At 47.8% G+C, this 23,738-nt stretch overlaps 1 protein-coding gene across 8 annotated transcripts in view; it reads right to left on the reverse strand.

The window, feature by feature from the left end:
* The window catches only part of MITF (melanocyte inducing transcription factor), a 103,773-nt gene that overhangs the window by 58,033 nt on the left and 22,002 nt on the right, over positions 1 to 23,738 (reverse strand). Inside the window, exon 1 of one of the 8 annotated variants that reach the window (XM_013091817.5) lies at positions 13,809 to 14,073. The exons of 6 other annotated variants lie outside the window; for them this stretch is intronic. The gene's annotated coding sequence lies outside the window, so the exon portion shown is untranslated. Of the gene's footprint in view, positions 1 to 5,501; positions 5,641 to 13,808; positions 14,074 to 23,738 lie in introns of those variants that run through there. One more of the 8 variants, XM_021266705.4, reaches the window with a different exon arrangement.

The raw sequence follows: 23,738 nt of genomic DNA on the forward strand, positions 1-23,738 counted from the left end.
CTGCAGCTCTAGAGAAAGCCTGCACTAGCACCACCCTGCAGGCACCACGCTCTGCTGTTCTGTGACAACTGAGACGTGCTGTCCACGTAAGCTGCTCAGACAGCCCGTCCCGTGAATACTACGTCCCACTCTTCGAAATGCATTACAGCTATTGATTGCTTTTTGAAAAAAGCTGCCAAGGCAAAGTTATACACAAGCCTTTTGTTAGATCTTCATCTCTTCTGCACTGCCAGAAGCAGAGCGCTTGAACGGCTCGTTCTCTTCACAGCTACAGCAATGTTTGTTGTGCAACTACTGCAAACTCCTGAATCATGTAAACAGGGGCAAGAGCCAGAAAATGCTTCACTGGACTTAAAAGTTCACATCTGCCTTAGTTACTAGGACAAAAAAAAAAAATGAAGGCAAGCACTTCGTTTATAAGCAATAAATCATGCAAAGACCACAGTTAAACATGATTTCTTGCAACATGGATTTATTTCATCTGGTTTATTTAGCACTCATGACCTTGGCAAAGTACCTGCGGAAGCGCCCACCGACGCTGGGGAGCAGCAATCCCCACCTTCTGTTATTTCAGGCCACAGCAGACGACAACACAACACTACGTTAGTCAGCCAGGTTTATAAATCTGCAAAGTCACCTGGAAATGCTGCACAGTTCCAGACCTGCTGCAGCCCGGCAGCCGACGGAGCGCTGCTGTCCCTAAAAAGCCTTACGGTGACGGCTCTCAGCCCAGACCTGGTGGCAGCTGCACCGTTTTGCAAAACAAATGCTTGGCAAAGCGGCGGCTGCTGACAGCAAGATGACCCCCTCCGGTTTCTTTAACTTCTTGTTTCAAAAAGTTTAGTACTAGAAACCATCCCCTTACTTCAACTTTGTGGTTTGGGTGAAAACTTGACCCTCTCTTCACCCACCTGCCTTCTGGTCCTGATCCTCTTCCAGCATTAAGAAGCCTTAATGTGCCCAATATGCTCAGAACTATGACAAACAAGGGGAGGGAGGGAATACCCAGGTGCTTGGGATCACAATTTCACAGAAATCTCAAAAAGCCACCACTGCCAGCAATGCCAAGTTCTGTAGCTGGTACCAAGAGGTCCTGGGACAGGAGGCATTATGTTTGGATAGGATGGGACACCATAAATTAAAAAAAAATATATCTATAAGGAAAAAAAAAAAGTTTTCTTCACTATCTACAGAAGAAAATCTGCATTAGATCATAATAGCCTGTTTTGGCCATACAACCATTTGCTCAATTTAACTGAAAATGTAGTTGCCCAACGTTGAGCTGCCAATCTGTGCTTAATACATGGGGGATATTTTTCCCATCCTTTTAGTGGCTGCTGCAACGTCACATTCAGGAACTACAATTGGTTTTCCAAGTACTCGGGGAAAAAATATTTATCTATTTTTAGCAACCTCTAGAACAAACAAGATGATTTGTTGTTCTTGTTTTGTCTTTAAAAGCAGACAACAATGCAAGCATGAACGGACGAGACATTTTATCTACAGCTTACTGCAGTTTAAGATTGCACACATCAGGAAGAGTCAAAAGATATTTAGAATAAAAGCATTACCTTTACATATTGTTATATTCCTGTGTCTCTTCTCTTTGTCTTTGCAGAGTTATAACCTGGCTGTACAAATCCTAATCTTAATAGAAGTACACATATTTGGTTTTGCCTAGAACTGATTATAGGCTAATTAAAATGTAAGTAAATCTAATATTAACCTCTACACATGCCAGGGTATATAAACGTGCTCACAGAAAATGGCTATCAGCTTGCAGAATGCCAAAGGCATTCAATTAATACTCACGCCATTTAAATGTTCCCAATACTATTTGCAATGTAGCAAAACCCACAAAATCCCTGCCTGGCCTATGGAAAGCCATCTCCTGCAGGGTTTCTTCTTTTCCTCGCTCCCAGCCATCTCACTTCATACACTAGATGGAGCTTCGTCCCCTGCTTCCCCCAGCCTGCTGACTGATGGCTGCACTCCTCACAGGATGGATAAAGAGGAGTTAAGAGGCAGAGGGTGAAACACCCACCTCACCCCAAGTAAACAAAGCGCAGGCAATTGCTTCAGGAACACTGTGACACCAAGGTGGTGTCTGGGCTCTAACAGCACCCTCCCAGGTCCTGCTCTCCCCTCCCCACTTTGGGCACTGATTTGTCATTTTGTAGAGCAACAAGCGTGTAGTAACTGCAAACCCCAAACCGTGCTGCAGCTCCTACCAGCCTGCACCATGGCCATGAGGCACTACCTTGAGTTCACGCCAGCACATTAAAATTACTTTGTTTTTCTCCCCTATAAAGAGGCAGCATTAACTCATTACCAGATTACACACCTGAGTTGCTCACTGGCTTTCGTGGATCTCTCTTTCTACTCCCACTTACTTGCTTTCAGTGTTAGCTCTTCAATCCAGCAACCTCAACTGTCTGCAGCGAATGCCCCTGCTGAGGCTCCGGACATGGATCCGTTGACACTTCTGGGAAACATCGCCGATCAAAGTAAAATTCCCCCTGACTTACAACTGATGCATTTGGTCTTTATTGTTTCAGAGAACAGTTCAGGAGAAACAACTCATCCCATGCAAACCACACTGACATGTTCGAATAGGAACAACCAGCAGAACAAAGCTGGCCTGACTTCTGGGGAGCTGCCAAGGCTCCATTAGGATTTTTCAAAGCACAACATGTTGTGGTCCATCATTAGGATTTCAGGGAGGAGTTCTTCAACTCACAGAATCGTGGAATAGTTTGGACTGGGAGGGACTTCAAAGCTCACCCATTTCCTCCCCTGCCATGGGCAGGGACACTTCCCACCAGCCCAGGCTGCCCAAAGCCCCATCCAGCCTGGCCCTGGGCGCTGCCAGGGATGGGGCAGCCACAGCTTCCCTGGGCAACTTGTTCCTGAGCCTCACCACCCTCCGAGTAAAGAATTTCTTCTTAATATCTAATATAAGCCTACCCTCGTTTAGTTTAAAGCCATTCCCCTTGCCCCATCACCACACCACTGACCAAGAGCCCCTCCCCAGCTGTCCTGCAGCCCCCTTTAGGTACTGGAGGGCTGCCATAAGGCCTCCCCAGAGCCTTCTCTTCTCCAGCCTGAAGGACCCCAGCTCCAACCCAGGTGAAAGAACCACTCCTGATGTCCTAAAAGGCCAGTATGGTAACGTAAGGGTAAGCAGCAGCAGCTTCAGGCTGAACCAGACAAGGTCATACCAAAGAGGACAGAGAAACATCGCTGTCAGTGGTATAGGACACCTGGGTAGGACCTCATGCCTGGGGGCACCTGTGCTCAAGAACATGGGACTGAAACTGAAGCAATGAGAGACACAGAGCCCGCTTCAGAGCGAGAACCTAAAGAAAAGTTTGGCTTTTTAATCTCACAAAATGGAGGTTGACAGGGATGAGTGTTGCTGTCTATAAATATCGCGGAGAAACAAACACCCAGAAAAGAACAACCCTGGCGTTTCACCAAGTGATATAAACCAGCTATGAGTAAGATTAAATTAGTACCAACAGTTATATTCTGAGAAGTCCAGTCCCCAAACAGTTTCCAGCTGGAGGACTGGCAAAGGAACAACGTGCATCCTTGCAAAGCCCCGCTGCCTAATCGAAGCAGGTCACTGCAGAGCGAAGCAGCCAGTAATGAACTAAGGGCCACAAAAGATGCCCTCCAGACAAGGGCTCCAATGGGACAGACACACAACAACACAAACTAAACTCTTTGGTTAAGTAGTGCTGGAATCTAGTGCTGTATTATGCCATTATCCTTGTATTTACCAGCATGGCCAAATGCTGCCCTTCTGGAAGGCGAGCATGACAACGTGAGAAGGTTTCTTACCAGGTCCTACCAAAATAAATAGAGATGCTCCTCTAGAGCTACCAGCTCGTTCAGACCCTAATAAAATACTCCCCTTACCATCTGGCTTGCTGGACCAGCTGGAAAGCAAGTGTCAGCAGCACTTGTGCTGCAATTTCTTGGAACCGCCTCTCGCCCCCACCTTTGGGAGCGTCGTTGCCCAGATCCTCTCCTCCGTTAGCCCAGCTGAGTGAGCCAGAGTTCAGAAGTGTTGAACTGGAGCAGTAAATAATACCTCAAAAATGCGACCCCTCCTTTTTGTCTAATGTGGAAATAACTGGAGCGCCTATGTCACTGCTTTGCAAAGCAGTGCCTGCAGTAAGCTGACTCCACCTTTCGGGGCCGGCTCTTACACTATTCCCCAGATTTCTGTACCGAACCACACGGAGACCAAGGGGCGAAATGCTTCCTTAACTTGGCACAGCTGCACGCTCAAATGGAGAAAGCCACAGGATAAGACTAACTTCAAGTACTCACAATAGCAAAAGGTCCACAGACAGGCTCCAAATAATGGTCAATTTTGATCATGCAAAGATTCCTCCAAGCCGGTATTTCTTAAATATGCAAAATCTCCCAGCGACTGGTGCAAGTCGCTGACATCCCAGTGCAAAAAGAAAGCTACAGTTAGAAAAGTGTGGGAGCAGGTGATGGAAATGAGAAGCTGTTATTCATTAACGTCGGAATGATTCTGCCTCAGCCCTGATTTTCTGTCAACCACACCACATTACTCAGCTCAACTGGCCTGCCGAGGCAGCCTCAGAAAGCTTGCCCTAAAACAAATGTTCACATAGGTCGCAGGTTTTTGGCAAAGATTTGCTTCTTTATTCAGAAAACAAAGAAAACAAACAATAAAAGCACACCAGCCATACTTCCTTCTCCTGGAAGGCCTCCCCAGCTTTCCACACAACGCCTTCCTGACCAGGCCGGGGGCGCCTCTAGCAGCCCAGGCCGCACAGCCAAAACCAGTCACTTGAAATATATACATATTTTTTCCAAGTCAAGATGTTTATGACACGCCTATAACTCACAGCAGATTTTGAACTCTCAGTCCCTCCTAGGAAGTTTGCTTTGCAAGGAGAACTACCTCCGCTTTGCCCTCAGGAGCCCCCCCCCCACCCCTTTGTTCGCCCACCACTTTCTGCTGTCCCAGAGCTCTGACGCTTTAAGAGGTTCACCTGCCCGTCCTATCCCAGGGAAAAAAACAATAACCCAAAGATTTGGGGGCCCCATCCCCACAGCACAAATCCAGAAATAACATTCTGCAGCAAGAGCACGTGGAGCAGACAGAAGGCATGCAGAGAAGGAGCATTAATCCAGAGCGGATCTAGCGGGACACCTTTCAGAGACAAGACAGCAGCTGAAGGGTCCAACACCCACACATCCCAGACAAATTTGCAATCAGCCACGATGCCTTTCAACACATCGATTCTGAGCAGAGCCTCTTAAGAGACTTCCTTAGGAACACACAGCCTGGGCAGTGAAGAAGAGAGTTGAAACTACATCTCTAAATCCCACTACCATCCATCCATCCCCTGCAGCCAGCAGTCATGTGTCTTTAATCATCCTATGTAGCACTGACAAGCAGCACGTTATGTAACTGAAGGTAAACCTGCCAGATTCTTGCAACACCCACTCACAAGTTCAGCAGAAGAATCCTTTCAGTCCATTACACCGGCACAAAACCCCAAACCCTCGGTATCTTGTTAGCATTCAACGTCCTGGGCTCCTCATCCAGAATTTTCAGTGAAGTTCAGAAGTGGAGCAGAATGAACACCTTCACTGGCCACGTAATTTCCAGTCTGGGAACAATGAGCTTCAGCCTCCAGTGCCCTTTTAATATAGTCTAATTTTTCTGAAGGAAAAAAAAAAAAAAAAGTGCAGCATCCAAAACCGAAGTATGCAACCTGAAAAACATCCTTCTGTCTAGCAGAGCAAGCACTTTCTAAAGACAATTACATTAGTTCATGCTGCTAAAATTGTTTTTTTAAAAACATTTGGGAGAAAGCAGAAAGGATTCTACAAGATACACAATGTTAAATTGGACATGTTATGTTGCAGAAAAAAAATGAAGGTGATCAATGCACTCACTATTATGTTCTAATGATTAAATCCATAGACAAGTTGTTTGAAACTGAAGTCTTTAGTGCTTGAATGCTTACATATGAGGTTTAAAAATCAAACAAGCATTTAACACTACCACAAAGAGCCAGCACATTAAATCTTTACAGACTGGGATTCAAACATTCCCCTGAAAAAAGAGCAAAAAGGCCCTAGGCAAAAAGCAGATTCCAACGTCCAGCCCAGCACTTACCTCTGCAGAAATGGCAACAGGTAAATTGGATACTGCAAATTAAAGGCAGAGTAACTCGCTTCACAGACAAAAGGCTGTTTTTTTTTTTTGTGTGTTTTTTTTGTTTGTTTGTTTTTTCCCAAAATGGATCAAAACCTTTGGTCCTGCAGTAGCCCAGAAAAGGATTACAAATGAAGCACTGGCAAGCACCAGCGAGGGAGGCACTGAAGCCTGACCCCAGCTGCCTCCCAGTCAACACAACCAGGCTACAGCTATCACTTCAGGTAAGTTGTATCCTTCCTTGCTTAAGGAAAACCTCAATATAATGCCATTAAAAAGGGCAATAAAAAGCTACTGTAATTCCAGTGACAGGTCATAGTTTGAGAGGTTGAAAAGCTCCTTCCCTGCCCATGTGCAAGTACCAAAGTGTAACCAGTAGGAACAACTCCCGTCTGGTCTGACTGGCCTCATCGAGAAGTCCAGGGCACTTCCAAGGAAGCTTGATGAAGATGAGCAGAGAGTCATGTCCACAAAACGAAACCAGGCCAAAAAAATACCCTAGACAGCTCATCGACCTCTGAGAACTCTTACAGTATTCCTTTAAGGAATCACTTTTGCATTGCATTGTTCAACAGCAGCATCGCTTTATAAACCACTAGAGTACTACCCTTCAAGAAGCGACATGCAAGAGCTTTTCTGTAATGTTATCCATCACCTCTAGAGAAGCAAACAAAAATTGATACTGGCAGGTAACTGCTGCTTTCTAAATTGTTCATTCAAGAATGAATGCAATGAAACTCTTTGGAGCTTCTAAATCACATTTGCAGATACAAGGCGGAACCCACCCTACACACATTTCTGTACTGGGTAGCATTTCATGTACATAAAAGTGTTATCAGTTAACACACTTCAAGACACAATGGCCAAATAGTGTATTTTCCCCATTGTAATTAAAAAAGGTTATTGTTACTGTTTCTAATGGTGTTGGGGACCTTCAGATGCACGGGAAGAAGACAAGGAAATAAAAAAAAGAAAAAAAAGAGTACCTATAGAAAATGGATCTAAAATTGAATTTCTGGCATAGCAATAAAACAACATGCTGCTTGGAAACATCCTCCCACTCCTATTTAACATAATGGAGGAATGACTTGCTGCCAAAATAAACTTCAAAAATTTGTTTGCCATAGAGGAAAACCAAGCAGACTCAAGTTCTACACGCAGAACCCAGGATCAGGAGTGTGAAGGTTTCTCCGTACCTTTTAGTGGCAGGTCATTTCAAACTGTTATGTCTACATACTTCATTGTGCTTCCAAAACCTTTTATTTACAAGAAAAAAAATAAAAAATGGGGAAAAAAAAGACTTAAAGCCTCCTAGAAACATAAAGCCCTGTTAAATGCCCTGTATAAACATATCACCAAGTGTAACATTTTCCCTATTCTATTAGTCCACTCCCAAAATACTGGCATCTGAAAGCAAAATATTATTTCATGTAGCAAAGAGAGAAGGTATGTTTTCTGAAAAAATATTTGTAGAACAATGCAGGAAAAAAGATATTTACAATTTTAATAAAAATAACGCATACATTTCTTAAATGACAATATATACTCTTAAATGGCAGTTGCTGACCATTAACAACCATAAATAAAGATAAGACCTTTTATTCAATTATCATGCCAAATTTTGAGTTTCTGTAGGCAGCCTGATAACACAGCTCAATTATTCCTCCCCTGCTTATCTGTTATCTAAAAACCACAGACAATATCATTTCAGACACTAGAAAAATATTTGGAACTTCCTATGCTGTTGCTCAGCCATCCCAACAGACCTCCATGCCCAAAGAGGGGTTTTCATTTCTCTATCCCTGCTTTCCTTTTAGGTCTTTTATTTTTTATTTTTTTTTAAGCCAGTATCTTCAACAAACAGGGATCTAACAAACAGCAATCTCTGGAATTTCTTTGAGAAAGTTTGTCACTTATTCAAGATGTAATTCTCGTGATGTTTGTCCTAGCAACCTTCAGATTTAAAGTCAAATTACAAGATCACACTTTTAACTGGTGAAGGATTTCAATATATTTATTAAACAGAAAACTTCCCCTGAGCATTTAATTACAAAACAAACTCAGGCATACTTTCAGCGCATTGTATCCAAGTAACTGGGGACTTGGTCCCAAACCCAAGCCATCAACAGGCTCATTTCTTTTCACTTCTTACACTGTTTTCCACTGAAAACTCCCCTGCCCTCGCTACGCCTGAGAAAAGTGCACTGAAACAGCAATCGCAAGGCGAAGCAAATCTCCAACACAAGCAGCATCAGCTGTGTTCGTACATCTGATTTACATGTGGATATGTATCAGCTCACAGCATTCGGAATAGCACGAACCATGGAACCAAACTGGCTGCACATTAAAGCACATGGAAAGGCTGCGTGTGTGCCTGTTCGACTCCTGCACAGAAGAAACAAAGGAGCAAGGAACCATTTACCAACACATGTGGGTTGGTTTTGGGTTGGTTTGGTGTTTTTATATCAGATCATTTTGAAATTTTATTCCTACCTGGGCCAGGGTAGAAATCAAACACATTGCTCTGTACAACACCACCAACGCTCAGAAAAGAGAAAGGAACAGAAACTTACCGCAGGAATTCATCCTTTTACTTTGTGATCCAGCAAGGCAAGAGCTCGCAGGGAGCAGCTGTGCTCCTGGTGGCCGCAGAACCAAAGGTCTGCACAGAAAGGTGGCAGCGAGCAGCGGCTGCCCCAAACCAACTGCACTGCTACTGCTGCATCTGCCTGCCTGCCCTAGGACTTCTGCAAACGAAAACAGATGAGTAACTACTGCTGCTCTAGCAAACTTCCAAGCCCATGGTCACTAATAATAGCTTTGTTCCTTTTATTACTAAACAAAACCAAAAAAAAAGTTGAAATGCTTGTGAAGAACACGCTCGCCCGAAGGTTTTCCTGCACGCCTCTGGTGCCACCTCCCACGCGAGCGCAGGCACCGGTCTCAGGACTGTGTGTGAACATGGTGAGGAGCCATTGTGGGCTCTTGGGAAGGGCAGTCCTTACCAAAATGTTGTTAAATGGTCAGATTTTGTGCTTTATAAACTCCACTGTAGATGCTGAGGAAGAGTTTAATAATGGGGAAAAAAATCTAAACAGATTCCCATTGTCACACAAACCTGAACCCCAGCACAGACACGGGGGGAGCAGGTGGTGTGCGGGGATAGCAAGAAGAAGAGGGAGATGATATGAAGCTGCTACCATGGAGTGAGAGCAGCAGGACAAAAAAAACCCTTCCCTTGCACAAGCCCTGAACTGATTCACCAACAGCAAGAAAGAAAAGAAAAAAAAAAGAAAAAAAAAAAACAGAAAAACCACCATAAAAAAACCCTTTTCCAAAAAATCAGATTTTCTCTGTAGAATGAGAAATCACTCACAGGAATTGCTCGGTGCAACAAAAGCAACTGGCTGTGAGTCCCCCTGCCATCAGGGAGCCCTCCGTGCCTTTTGCTGCACCCCTTTAGCACAGGACCTGCAGAGGCAGGGGCTCAGCCTCGCTGGCCTCAGACCCAGCCACAGCACCACCGGGGACGGGGTCTCTGTCAGCCCAGCTAATGTTGCTGAAAGTGACTCGGTGCCACTGAATGTCCAAAGCACCGTGCCCGAGCTTTTTCACCCTGTTCCCATCCTGGAGCTCCCCGGGTTTTTTAACGGATTAATTTCTATTTCTGCCACCAGGCTGACAGCCGCTGAATAATCCTGAGCATCACAATGAAGGATTTCTACAGGAAGCAACTAAGCCAGCAAAAAGCATCCTCTTGTTCTTCTGAGGGCTTTTTTTTTTTTTTCTTTTTTTCTTTTTTAGGTTATTTGAACAATGCCACCATGAAAGAGCTAACAATAATGACTGTTACAAAATAGGAAGTTGGATTGTTAGGCAAGCTTTGCCTGCATAACTCCAGCAGCCCAGAGAGGATATGACAGGCACGTCTAAGACAAAGGACTGGACCCAGTGACCTCAGGCATCTCTTTCAGGACTCGGATTTTTGCAACTGACTTACTTAAGAGTCAAAGCCTGCTTGTTTGCTTTCGCTCATTTATGAGATGCGCTGTTCCTGTAACTCTTGCTGAGGCACCAAAGCACACACGTTCCCAAAAAAGCAGACCAATAAGTGTGTACGTGGAAAGCAAACATCTTGAGGAGGCTGTGATGAGAAGCTTACCTGGAAATAAGTTGCAAAATGGAAAAGCAGAAGCGTGGTATTTAATCTTTTTACGTACCAGAGGCAAATGCAGCAGGACAGATAAATCCTGAGTTACCAGTCGTTAAGCCTGCATAGTTTTTGCAAATCTCCTCAAAAATAATTTAAAAAGCAGTTAAGAGTGGTCTTTAAACAGCACCAACATTATTTTAGCTGCAAGTTTCAAAGATGAACAATTTCCACAAGGCTCCTAGAGCATCGTAGGGAACAGGGGCAGGGGCACACTTTGGACCCGGTCATCGATCAGGGAAGGCAACAGCAGCTGTCCCAGCACCACAATAACCCTACTGAAACTACAAAAATCAGGTCTAAGTGCTGGTCTGAGGAACACTGATAGAGATACCAGCAGCACAAGTGGCCGAGCAGCTGCAGTACGGGAACCTGCGGGTGAATCACTGCGAGGGATGACGCCTCTGTTACTCACCACGGACATGGAGTTATCAGGGTACGACTGGCTTCTATGAAAAACGGAACAGCCAGCAAAGAGGACGACTGACACGTCCATCAAAAACCCAACGCGTGCGGGAAGGGAAGAGGAAGGCTGCAGGAGGAGCAGGAGCCAGGCTGGGAGGAAGGTGCTGGGGTGGCCCCGTGCCCAGCTCCTGCTGGGGGTGGGCTGGGGGCTGCTGGCACCGCAGCCAGGGACCCAACAGCTCCTTCTGCCAGGCTGGAGACACACAACCAGCAACATCCACCTCAACAGCCTGACCTTTAGGCGAGGCAGCCCGTGCCCTTTTACCCATTTTCTACAATAAATACCGCTGGGACCTTTTCTGCACACATTCGCTGTTTGTGCTACTGAAAATAAGCAAGAGAACAGCGCTGGCGCTCTCAGCCGGCCTTTAGGTGAGATTAGCGAGCTATTCAAGCCCGTTTATGAGGAATTTTAAGTGTTCTCCTTCATGCCAAACAAGAGCTCGTCAAGCAGGGGATTTTTTTTTTTTTTTTTTTTTTTTTTAAGTGCCATTTAATCCAGAAATGGAAGACAAATTTTAAACATATTTTGGAAGCAAGAATTCAGCTTATTACAAAAACAACCTACTGGAGCATAAGCAAGAATACACTCGGAGAGAAATTCTACATCAAAAGAGGCAATATAACACGACTGGCTGAGGGTGCCAGAGCACGCTGCAGCAGCAGGCAGCTCGGTGGCCTCGGGTGCTGAACACCTGGGGACGCCCACAACCAAATCTCAGCCCCAAAAATCAAGGAAATACTTGGCCACCAACTCTCCAGAAGCAGATCACCGCCCAGACAGGTAGCCCAGGGTACGGCTTTTGTCCCAGCAGCTCACCATTTAGCCCCAGCTGCACCTCTTCATAAGCTGTCAGGAAAAGCAAAGTAACAAGAGAAAGCTTTTAATTTCAGCAGGGTGATTTACACGAGGTCTGAGGGGAGAATCCCGTACAGCTATGCTGGGTCTGCCTGGGATGGAGTTCACCTTCCCTGCAGCACCCTGCAGTGCTGTGAGATGCGGATTTTTGAAGTGCAGTGCAGTAGTGCAGCAAACGCAGTACATTTTTGGGAACCGTCACCCACCGCAACCATTGCACGGGTGGCGTGGGTTTGTCAAAACGGGTTGAAATTAATTATTTTCATAAACACAGCGACTGGGGCAGAAAATGTCGTGGTGAGTGAAGCAAACAAACCAAATCAGGTGAGGCAGCCGGGACCTGGCTGCAGCTCCAGCCTCTGACCTGCTGCTCGCACATGGAGCAGGCTGGTTGGAGATTAGGGCCGAGAAGCAAGAACTCATTAGCTCTTCTTCAGGGTTCATGATTCAAATCTGACAAAACACACACTTCAGTGTTTCCAAGCTTAAAGAAAATTCCAGCAGGGTCATGGAAGATGCTATTTATAGCTGCCTTAATCTCCGCGCACTCCAACAGAGCTTAAGTGCACACACATATTTTGTTAGCACTTGAAGAAAAAAAATCTTTGTTGCTGAAAACGTAATCAGCCACGGGTTCTAAAAACGTAGCTGAGTTTTTCCTCACAATATTGCAGTTCAGGCAGGAGCAGCAACGAAAACCAGCCCGTAGCTTTTCCAGGCAGAAAACTGTTACCGGAAAAAACAGGTCCTGGAAAATATTCAGCGACAAAACTGAGAAACGGGAACGTGAGAAGTTGCACAGCGATTAATTTCATCTGCAGGAATCGATCCCTCCTCACCCTGACTGCACCTATGGATAGGACAGGCTGCTCCGGAGGCTGCCAGCTGCAGGCGAGGTGCCCTGAGAGCTCCCAAATGTGCTCAGGTGCAAAGACACAGAGCCATGGCCAAGCTGCCTTCCTCAGGTGCACGCAGAGCGGAGCACAACGCCCTCGGGCAGTAAATATTGATCCCAGCACCTGCTCGGTCTGTGCCAGGATCACAGGGAGGGATGGGCCAGCTCCGTGCCAGCGCTGCTCGGTGCACGGTGCCTCACCGAGCCTGCCAGGAGCGGCTCTGTGGCCAAAAAGGGGGAGCCAGGAGCTACATGGCGAAACCACACGGTGTGGGGAAAGCCGGACAGGACAGCCTGCCGGGCTCTAAAGGTAGCGGTCAGCATGCAAAACCACATATGGTGGATGATTAATACAACCCTCTGGGCGCCCGTATTGGGATCAATACTGCCTTCTGCTGCCACAAAATGACCCCCGGGAGCTGAGCGGTGCTCGATGGCTGCCTGGGGCCTCGTCCAAAATCCCTCCGGGATGCCGAGCCAAGGGGCTGGGCCAGGTGACCTTCAGGGGCCCCTTCAACCTGAACTATTTTGTGATTCCGCACTTGGTCCAGAAACACTGACCCTTAGTCTTTGCCTCTTAAAATACCGACCGTATGCTTAAAAGCATGGGAAAATGTCTTATTGGTCCAAGTTAGCAAAGTTTCAGCCACGGCATGGGGGATGCACAACGAGGTAGCACAGGGAGAGATGCAGACACCCAGGCTTGCCGCAGGGCCTTGGGTATCCCATTCTTCATTACTCCTTGTAACTAAGTTGTCTGTATGCTACAGAATAGGCTATTCAGAAGCTGAATGATCCTGCTGCCCAAGCTCTTTCAGAGGCATTAAATAGAGATGTCATGTAAGGTTTTAGTAACGGTGACAGATACTAACGTGAGGTTAGCCAAAGCCAGCTAGTAAGAAAGCACCGACCCCGCACATGTGCTCTGTCCTCATCAAGCATGCCCAGCTTGGGGACACCAAGCTCCCAAAATGCCTTCTTAAAAAAGCTAACAGACGAAACCTGCCTGTAAGGGAACGGCTGCTGAACCCCCTCCCACCCGAAACAAAGTTTTGTTGCGTCAGCCCCCAGCACTTCTCCTGCTCTAACGCAGCACCACGCACACACGGTTCTCTAGCATCCCGCTGCTCTGCATCAGCACCAGTACCCACGACCATTTCATTACCTTCAAGCCAATTTAAGAAAAAATTACAGGTTTCATTAGGCAGAATCCGTCAGAATCTCCTTGCTCATTTTCTATAAGTGCTACGAGTCCTCGAGCAGGCATAACTCACAGCCGGCAGGCATTTCTCTTAAGGTATGCCTCAAGGAAACTTGATGTACATCCAAACGTCTGCAAGCTTGCTCCTTTCTGTTGGATGCATCTTTCATTTTCCCTAAGAGTGCAAATCATGTTCTGGAAAGGCTGCAGCATGCCAGGGAGGCTTAAAATAGAAAGGGCTGCAGCTAGCGATCCTGCACACACAACCAGAGCGAGCAGCAGCGCCGGGGAGCCGGAGCAGTGGAGTGGTCAAAGCCTGGCGGCGAGCTGCCAGCAGCTCCCTAAAATGCAAGCAGAGGAACGGGAACAGCAATCCAGCAGTCTGGATCAGCAGAATGCGAATGAAATGAGTTGTGACAAATTCACAGCACAATGCAAACCCTCGGGCTCTCAGGTTGCTAAATTTAGGATCTCAGCGCAGGAGGGGAGGGAGAAGAGCTGCAAAAAGTGCTTCAGTAAGGTAGCAGTTAGAGTCAGTTGCAAAAATCTGTGTGATTTTGACCTTGCTGTACAAGGAGCACATCTGCAGCTGGTAGCTAGGCCGTGCACAACTGCTGCTTCTGCATCAACGGGGAACAGCACAGCCGTGTCCTCCCGGGGTAGCAGGGCTCCGAGGAAGATGCAAACAAAGCCCAGGGAGCAGAGCTGTGCCCAGAGGCTGCTGCCCATAGGCACCGAGCGGTGCAGCGCGTGAACTTTAGAGTCCGCTTAAAAATCTTCCACGTCCAAGTTATGAAAGCACCCCAGGCAGAGCCGCGTCCAAACCTCACGTAATAATGTCAGGTTTATTTCTGTCCGTGACTCCAGCTATATTTGTGCTTCTTGTAGCACTTTAAAGGAACCAAGCACACACACACACTGACTGGCCGGGGCAGAGGGCGGCTTGCGCTGTCTGTTTCGGAGAGCAACCTCGGTGCATCCCCAAGTTCCTAAGCAATTTCAGGTCAACAGGCAGACAGACATTAAGAAATTTTTAAGTAACTGTTTCCATGGGTTTAAAAATAAGTGGTATTTCATACTTTTTAGAACAAATCAGTGAGTCTCGTTTAGAAAACTTAAAGAAAACAAAAAAACCTTCATCTGCAAGGTGACTAAGCCCTCAGCTCTGTAATTACCCGGCAGTGTCAGAGCCACTTGAGCACGGCACCCATCTGGCCGTGTCATTCAAGCTACTTGTGTCTTGACAGCAAGGCTTCTCAAAACCTCTGAGGACAACACTCGGGGTCTCTCTGGTTACTGCTCAGCACATCAAACAGTGACTGCGGGGCAATGCCAGCGTCCTGGCACTTGCCTCTGATTTCAGTTGCACTGCTGCTGGCTAAATGCAAAGATCAAATACTATTTTAAACATGGAGACAAAGTCAACCAGGCTTAGGACAGAGACAACAAACAGCATCCAAGTTCTGGGAGATGAAGAAGGGACGAGCAATTTAGCTGCTTGATCTCTACTCAGAGCTCGCTGCCATACCAAACACCTCACTTCCAGCATCCTTCTTGCAAACTACACACACTTTAAAATAAAAGCTCATTCACTACTGCATTGCCAAGGCAGAAACAAGGCGCAACTTCTTGCTGAGGGCAGAAGAGATCGCTCCCAAAGGGCAGCTGTCCCCAAGCCACGTAACACCTTCCAGCAGCAGCAGCTGAACCTCAGGAGGGTGCAGGGACCAGCCAGCCCGGCCCAGATGAACGCAACCTCAGCAGGCAAAGCCAGGCCTGCAGAGTGCCTGCTGGTGAATTTCCTTTCTCTTCATCTTTCCTTTCTCCCCCTACAGGCTCGGGCAGATGGGCTGCACACAACACAAGCAGGACTTGGGCATCCACATGGAAGACAAAAAGCCTTAAAGGTTTGGGGCCAGAACTCAGAGCCTCAAAGTAGACAGCCCAGACCACCCCTGATCCATCTCAAGAGTACTCAGTACCTCTCCTTCACCTTCCCTAAATATAAAAGAAACGAGGACAGATGGCTGTGGGATGCAGCCACCAAGTGCTTCTTAGGAGCAGCTGATGAACAAATCCAGTCACCTGAAGCAGCAGCAGTTGTATTCTTGTAATAACAACGAGTGATGCTCCTGCAGCCAGGATAATCACAGGATGTGAGCAACCCCAGAGGTTACAGGGAGACAACTTCATGAGATCAACTGAAACACTTCGGGGAGGGGGCAGAGGAGAAAAAGAAAACCTTTATCAAACAAATTCCTCATCTGGCCTGCAGGTACTCACATCCAGTGCTGCCCAGCCAGCCACCAAGCTCCCAAATCCTCCTCCTGCATTTTTGTATTTCTCACAGCAGACAGAAACCGAGGAAGAGGAAAGAAAGGACAGCGAGCAAAGCCATTTCTCTATCGGGAAGTCATCAGCTTTTTTACATGACTAAAAGAAAAATACTATAAGGAAACACTTGCTTACTGGTAGCTCGGATCTAAACCACCATTAGGCACACGGCTGTTCCAACAGCACCCCAACAGACGGATCAGCATTAGCACCACGGAGATTTTTCACATGCCGCTGGTTGTATTAAACCAAGACAAGATGCCGCTATTGTGGAACAACCGAGCTTTCATTATAACTAAGAGATGTAACCAAGACATCATTTGATGCTCTTTCATTACAGGCTGCAGAAGCCCAGATCTTCGATGCAAATACAGCATTGCTTAAATTTGATTACCGTGGGGCGGGGTGGGGGACGGCAACAGGAAAGAGTGAGTCATTTACACAGAGACAAGACAAATCCTGAAGCAATCAAGCCCTCGCTTCCAATTCAGTTGACAAGTTTTCCTTAATTGCACGATGGAACATGGTTAAATGAAGTGACCACATGGGAACACCTCTCTCTTCCAGGACAGGAGCTCAGCAAGGCTTCAACAGCAGCCGTGTCAAGCAGTACAGCCCTCATGTTAACTTCTGGTTATCCCACTGCTAGGCACAGCAGCAAGCAAGCCCTAGTAAACGAGGCACGTGTAAACCGTGGTGAGATGTAAGCTACAGGCACACATCACGGCTGGTTTGGGCTGTGGCCACAGGGGTAGTCTGATAAAGGATAAAAAGCAAAGTGGCAGAGGTCAGAACCACTCCTCACCCCCTCGCAGGATCAAAGCCAGCTTGTGGCCTGCCGCAAACGTGTGCTCGCTCATCCCAGACTGGGCAGTTTGCAAAATCCTGACAGTTTCCTCCCAGTTCACAGAAGGACTACCAGAATTGAGAAAGTAAGAACGAGAAACCCCAAAGGCCATTGGTTTTGTTCTGCTTCAGGAAAGGTCAAAGCCACAAGTGGTGGTTTACAACGAACCTGAATCACAGCCTGCAGAAGGCCGAGTTCACTCCCAGGGCAAGGGACCCGTGTAAGGGATCACGACCACTTCTGGGCCCCTTCTGTGGGCAGACAGACAGACAGACAGCAGCTTCCTTCCCCAGTGCCGTACGGAGGAGCAGCAGCCTGTCCTCTGGGTTACTGCTGTAGCTCTCCAGGCCCACGGCTCCAGCACTGGGTGCTGAGCGGTCCTGAGCCACCAAACATCCCTGGTGGCAGTGGCACCGTGCTGCAGTGCCCAGCAAGCTCTGTCTGAGCAGGGGGAAGGGCTGTGGTCCTCTGTATCTGGTGGTAAAGCCTCATCGCCAGCAGCTCATGGGAGATCTTTGCTCAGTGATGCTAACATCAGATGAAACCACTCCAAAATGTGCTGAGGACACGGCTCTGCTCCTGCCTGCTGCCAACCCGTGCTACCTGAGGGTTAGCAGCTCCCCATCCTGCTTCTGCTTCCACATCAGCAGAGCAGGACCAAAGAGGAGGGTGCTTTTAAATTAGCAAACACAGCCACTGTTGTCCGAGCACAAACAACGGGCCCTGTTCTGGAGAAACTGGAAAGAGGCCAACCAGCTGGATGTGTAAACCAAGCAGGGCTCTGCCGAGGGTACGAAGCCTGCCGTAAGGGACACGGCAAGCTGGAGGAGCTCCGGCATCAAGAAACCCCCAGGCCCTCCCCAAACTGCTCTCTGCCCCCTGCCAGCACCACCAGGACCACCCCAGACACCTGCAGAAGCCGCTGGGCTCAGGTTCCACACCAGGAGGCACGATAATGACAGGAGGTAACACGGGGAGAGCTGCTCTCTAATTCACAGCCTGAGAGATTTGCCTCTGCAGATTTTCCTCAGCCATACCCAGATGTGAACCGAAACTGGTTAAGTAAGAGCACAGCTCGCCCCGATGAGGCAGAGTTTCTAATGAGGGACTTCCCGAGAAAATAACGCTCGGACTTTCTGAGTAATAATTATTCATAGATGTTATAAATAAACACAGCTCCTAATATTTTTAATTAGATAACTTCTCGGTGGAAACTATGTTCTCCCGAAGTATTTACATTGCAAAAAGAAACCACGCATTTCTTACAGCGATGGAGGAGGTGCAGAGAGGGGCCTAGGTCAAACTGGACGTGCTGCAGAGCTCTTGTTACAGCTTCCAGACTCTGTCAAAAGTTGGTGAAGGTCAAAAATACTCATTCATGCTACCTGCATGCATTTGAGAGAAATGAATTAAGTGTTCACGTGGGTGAAGGTTTTGTGAACCTGCCTTCAGCTACCATTGCATGTGAAAGCGTTGAGCAAGCCAGCTGCTCAGTGGCTCCCTGCTATGAATCCAGACAGCAGCAATAAAATCCAGCACATTCCATTTTGCTCCGTTTCATGGAGCAGCAGTGGATATTTTACCCACTGCTCAGGTAGCAACGCTCTCTCCCGACCTCCAAACAGCTGATTTCTGCACATTCACTCATACATACCCCACACCTCCAGCTGCCACATCACTTGTTTGTGCTGCCACAGGACATGGGAACAGCCAACATCAACCTGCATCTTGTACAGACAGCCCGACAGGAGCAGCAAACGTGATTGCCCGTGTCCCAGAGAACTTCTGATGGAAAATGCACATGGCAAGGGGCATGGGAGGAGGCAGGAGTGTGCCCAGAGACAGCCAGCAGCCCTTCCAACAGATGCCAAGAGTTTGTTGGTTTTTTTTTTTAATAACAATATAAAAAGTCACTCAGGTCCTTCTTACCATTCATTTCTTCCTCCCTTTGAAGGAAGGAGGAATACTCAGCTACAGCTTTCCCATACTAAAATCAGTGGTAAATTCATTTTGATGCAACAAGACCGACAGGCAGAAGCTTTCACCCTTAACAGCTTTGTAGCCGGCAATCTTCCCTCTGTTCCTCCCCCAGCCCTACTCCACACAACCTTTCCCTTCCTTTTCTACGAGTGGAGCAGATTTTGCATAACACTGCTGCAACAAGTCCTGTGGCAGCATCTCAGGAGCATCTCGGCTTCACCTGCCAGCTTGCCCCCTTGCTGAAGTCCTTGAAGGAAAGTTGTGCTAGTAAGACTGAGGAGATGCTCTCAAGAGAAATGACAGCCCAGAGAACTGAAGGGACGGGACAGAAGGAGGCAGTGACAGAAAGCAAGGCGGGCGCAGCGCTAAGGACAGCCACCTGCTGTGCAAGCACCACGCTGGGACTCACCCAGGTCTCGCTCCTCTCCCCAGCTCAGCAGCGGATCAGAGGGAAATGCTGCACATCAGGAAACAGGGGTGGAGCTGGCAGAACATTTCCTGGGCAATCACGGCGGCAATAGGCGGCCTGTTTGTCCACCCAGTGCAAATTGCAGGAACATCAACGCTGCCCAAACGCAGCAGGTGAGGACACGGAGCTGCTCCATCGGCCCCACGCTGCCGGGCTGCACGAGGGTAGCAGGGACCTGGCCCTGCCATAGCAGAAGCTGGAGCAGGAGGCACCCAGGGAGGATCATCAGGGACTGACACAGCACAGAAACACATCTTGGGTGCCATTGAGGCAGCCCGAGGAACGTGGCACCAGCACGCTGCCAGCCCCTCGATTTACAAGGCAGCTCGTTAATAAAGCCGTTTTAATAATGATTGTGAGGCTGAGGATCATGAAGCAGTGCTCTGTTGGACAGGTGGATGCCAGGCACAGCTTCAGGAGAAGCAGATGTGCTGTAACAGGGGGTGAGTTTAAAAGTCTGACCTCAGAGGTGGGAAGGGGAGAAGGCAAAAGGCAGGGAGCCCTGCAGGGTGAAGGAGCAGGTAGAGGAGGCAAGGGACAGGGCGTGCAGTGGGACTGCTAGGGTCTGAGGGACTGAGGGTGGATGTGACAGGATAAGTGATAAGTTCTCGAGGCTAAGGATATATCTGACGTACCTAATTGCTCTGCAATCAGGAGCCAGTGGCACAAACAGCAAGAAGAGGGACTGAAGACAGAGCAAAGAGGTTAAGTGGGAAACTCACCTTGGCATCAGATCCCATCCAGCTCCTGACGCCTGCTCTACAAACCCCCAGCCAATGTCCCTGTGAGGCCGGACAGCCTGGTGCTTCCCTGCCTCTTCACTTCCTATGCAACAAGAGCCAGATACCCCACTGCCTTCCTTCCCTCATGTACCCGACCAACACCTTCACATCCTGTGCTATTCATCGTTCTCATCCTCTTTTCATCCTCATAGCAGAGCTATTACTTACAACGCTCCTAATCACGTTTAATTGGGGTATGTTACAGGCAGGAGATCCATAATCTTCAAAGCATCTTCCAAACAAACTCCGGCAGCAGAGATTTCCCCCTCTGCTCCAGGCATTTGGCAAGAGCACAGCAGCAGGCATTACACCGAGTGGCCTTTGTGTCCCACTCCCTGAGTCACAGCCCTGCGCATCAAAGATGGATTTCACGCCTATCTGGGATGAATGAGCTTTCCTAAATGTTTGTGACATGCTGGGGAAGACAGCAGCAAGGGGAACGTCTGACTCACCGAGGATTTGCTAATCTATAGCTGATCTCCGTAACTTATTACATTGGTATCGCGTTTCACAAAAACACGCAGATTTTCAACACTTATCTCAGCCCTACAGCACGCAGCGCTCCGTGATTACGGGTTACCGCAGCTACTGCAGGGAGAAAATCACGCACGGGAACCTTCCAGAGGAGCCAAAAATACCAAGTCAGAAATACGAGAAAAGCTGTCCTTAAACAATAACGCTCATTGATTGTGGGCTTGCTCCCAAACTCGTGTTATAACCCCTACTCTCTTCGACGAGGTAGAAGCAGCAGCACTGGCTCAGCAAACTCAAAACTTACCAGAATTTTATGAATTTTTTTTAAAAACCACCAAAATTGTTCTCAGGTTTCCAGCAGGACCACATTGGCTTCTCCCATCTCATGTATCCCCAGAAGTATTTGGCACCCAGGAGGAGACGACGCCTCTACTAGAGCTGAGCAGATAAACAGCCTTGCTCGGCTGCCTGAATCACTGCTTTAAATTATGCACAAGAACATGGAAAATCCCAAAGGCTCGCCTTCGCCTCCAATATTCCTGCTCCCCGTTTCAGTGGGGAAGCCTTACAGACCTTCAGGGGCCGGCTCTGCTCCCGGTTACAAGCACAGCAGGCTCCTGGTCCCAGCTCTGATGGGCTCGCAGAAGTCCCGAAGCCATTTGAAAGGTTTCAAGCTGAGTTTTCAACCACTAAAAAGCACAAATCTCAGGGAAAACCTTGGAGGGGAGAGGGTAGGGAGGCAGGCAGGAGGCTGGCCCGACTGTGGCTGGTGATCCCGGCACACCAGAAGTCAGACCAGGAGGAAGAGAACTGCCACTCCAGGTCACACCATGTCCACCAGCCTGCACAAGAGCTACTACCAAGAACATTGAAAGAAATTCCCCAAGCCAAGCAGCAGGGAAGCTCTTCTTCCCACTACTCACAGAGCCAGGACGCATTTTAGGGCCCCAGGCACCGAGATCTCCATCACAGAGCAGCTTCTCTCTTGCTTCAGAGTTATTTTATTCCACATGCATCCAGTTCTGCCGAGCCCCCAGCACCAATGCAGCGGCAGTGACTGTACAGGAGAATTACACCACGTGCAATGCATTTTTCCCAGGAATAAAGCAATTCACATCATTCTACCTTTTTTTCCTAACACAGAAATGGCACTTGCAAAAATCCTCAAGTTTTATTACAAAAATTTAAATATTTTACAGTGCATCTCAAATCCAAGGGTTTTTTTTTGATTTACAGAAGCTGTCCTACCACTTGATCACCACCTGAACTCTTCTTATACAAACACTTAAAGAAATTTACACTTCAAAAAAAAAAAAAAAAATCCTCTAAGCACTTACGGCTGTGCTGTCTTCATAAGAAAAACACTACAATCTGATAATACAATCTAAGCCATGCACAAAACCCCAAACCCACACCACCAGCACCCTGCAGTGCTGTCCCTGGACGGGTCACTGGGTGAAAGCAGGGGGAAGCAGAGAACCCCACAGCACCACGGCGGGTGCAGAGCCCTCACCTTCCCTGGTCACAGCCACATCTGAGGACACCCCAAGAGGAGGCCATGGCAAACCAAGCTACACGCTGCCACCACACCTCCTCCTCTCGTTCACCAGCCCCCTTCAGGCCCCGTAAAAATAGAGGTAAGGTTCCTCACAGGTGCTCACCAGCAGCGAGTTTCCTCTGAAGATGCCCAGGTTGGAGCAGGAGGCGCTGAGCAGCACCGCTCCGACCAAGAGCAGCCAGCAGTTACTCTGCCCAGCAGCTGGTAATGAGCGACTCCATCCTCATTACCTATGGTTAATAACCACAGCTTCACACCCTGTAAAAGTGGTGCTGCTTAGCAAATGAGGAAAGGCAACCTTCAATTAACGCCTCCTTTCTTGTTTCAGGACAGTCTGGGGAGCTTACCGGGAACAAATTCTGCTTAATTCACTTTTGAGAGCACTTCATTTTAGTGGGAAACTTCAGAATTCAGCTTAATTCAAATAAAGTCACGATTGGGCTTCTGGTGCTCTGTGACCTTAGTAAGGAGCCTGCCTGTAGTGCTGGGACATCGCCTCCCTCCCCACCAGGTAAATCCTGGGAAACAGCTGCAGGAGAGCAGGACCGCTGGGCATGAGCTGCAAATTGGAAATAAGCAGATTAATCTGTTATTCTCCCTCTTGCCAGCAAGCGTTGCTGTTTACCACGGCAAAGCAAGAATGAAAAAAAAAAAAAAAGAATAAAAAAACTCTTGCTAAACTTCCTTATTGTGCTTGCATCCAAATCCTTCTATGCAGAATTCTGATTCATCGCTTGAAACTCCGTGCGGCTTCAGAGCAGCATGCTCCTGATACCCTCTGAAAGATTCCCGATCTGTTTCTGCAAAAAAAAAAACTGAGCATGCAGACGATCTTCTGCAGTGCAGATAAGCACATTGCAAATGCCCGAGGAGAAAATTTGTGTGGGGAGATAACTGCAGAAACTATTCTTAGTAGCGCAGCTCTGCATCTGTTAAAGTAACTCTGCTGGCACCGCGCTGAGAATTCATCTTCACTAACACGTGCTCTGTGTTGTGAAAAAGTGACTATTTTAAATTCTGGTTTATGTAACCTGAAACAGCTCCGAGAACTCAGGCAGGTACTTTCAGTGCGTTTTGTATTGACTTGACTGCCTCCCCAGCCTGAGGTATGAGCACAGCCCCATGAAGACCAGGCTGCCCCCATACAGCAGGAGCAGAGCCTGGAGCAGTGCTCCCCAGCACGGGGCCCAGAAGCAACATCCCACCTTGTGTGGGGGTACCCAAACCTGAAAGAAGCACAGCAGGAGGCACAGCCGTGCCCGATCCCCCCCAGAAACTGGCTGCACAGCCACAGGTCGATGGCTGGAGACCACAGCCTTAAAGAATATTTTTTTGCTGGCTCAAACACTGTCACTTAGTATTGGGAGCTGCTGTTTAATGAAATGTTTAAGCTGTCCTTACTCTTCAATATTGAGTTCCATGTTCTGCTCCCTCTTGCAGGCAACACCAG

The sequence above is a fragment of the Anas platyrhynchos genome, chromosome 13 (genome assembly GCF_047663525.1).
Source record: "Anas platyrhynchos isolate ZD024472 breed Pekin duck chromosome 13, IASCAAS_PekinDuck_T2T, whole genome shotgun sequence".
In the NCBI taxonomy this organism is placed as follows: domain Eukaryota; kingdom Metazoa; phylum Chordata; class Aves; order Anseriformes; family Anatidae; genus Anas; species Anas platyrhynchos.